Below are 374 nucleotides of genomic sequence, written 5' to 3'. Positions count from 1 at the left end.
TCTCGTAACAAACACATAAATTTTATAACTCTGCAAAAAAGAAACAAAGATTTTTTTTTATGTATGTAAGAAAAATGAATGTCTCTTCGTGTATATTACCTTTATCCTTTATAAATACATCATTTATTGTTTGTATATTAATTGTTTAAGTAGACAAGTAATGTACATGTCTATAGATAGTATGGAAAAAATAGGAGGAAGAAAACACAACATAAAAGGCGAAAAAGGTAAGAAAGTGAAGACGAAATTAATTATGATGATTCAAGGACAAAAGAAAAAGAATTAAACGAAATAAAAAAGAGAGATGCATTTTGATAGAAGAAAGAGAAGTTAAAGAATAATTTAAAAAAAAACTTAAGGTGAAACTTAGGTAG

The 374-nt window shown here is 25.1% G+C and overlaps 1 pseudogene; it reads right to left on the bottom strand.

Moving 5' to 3' along the window:
- The window catches only part of LOC119593651, a 2,209-nt pseudogene that overhangs the window by 837 nt on the left and 998 nt on the right, over positions 1–374 (bottom strand).

This window comes from Penaeus monodon, chromosome 32 (genome assembly GCF_015228065.2).
Source record: "Penaeus monodon isolate SGIC_2016 chromosome 32, NSTDA_Pmon_1, whole genome shotgun sequence".
Lineage (NCBI taxonomy): Eukaryota > Metazoa > Arthropoda > Malacostraca > Decapoda > Penaeidae > Penaeus > Penaeus monodon.
The sequence above is the reverse complement of the archived record's forward strand: the minus strand, read 5'-3'. Positions and strand labels throughout refer to the sequence as shown.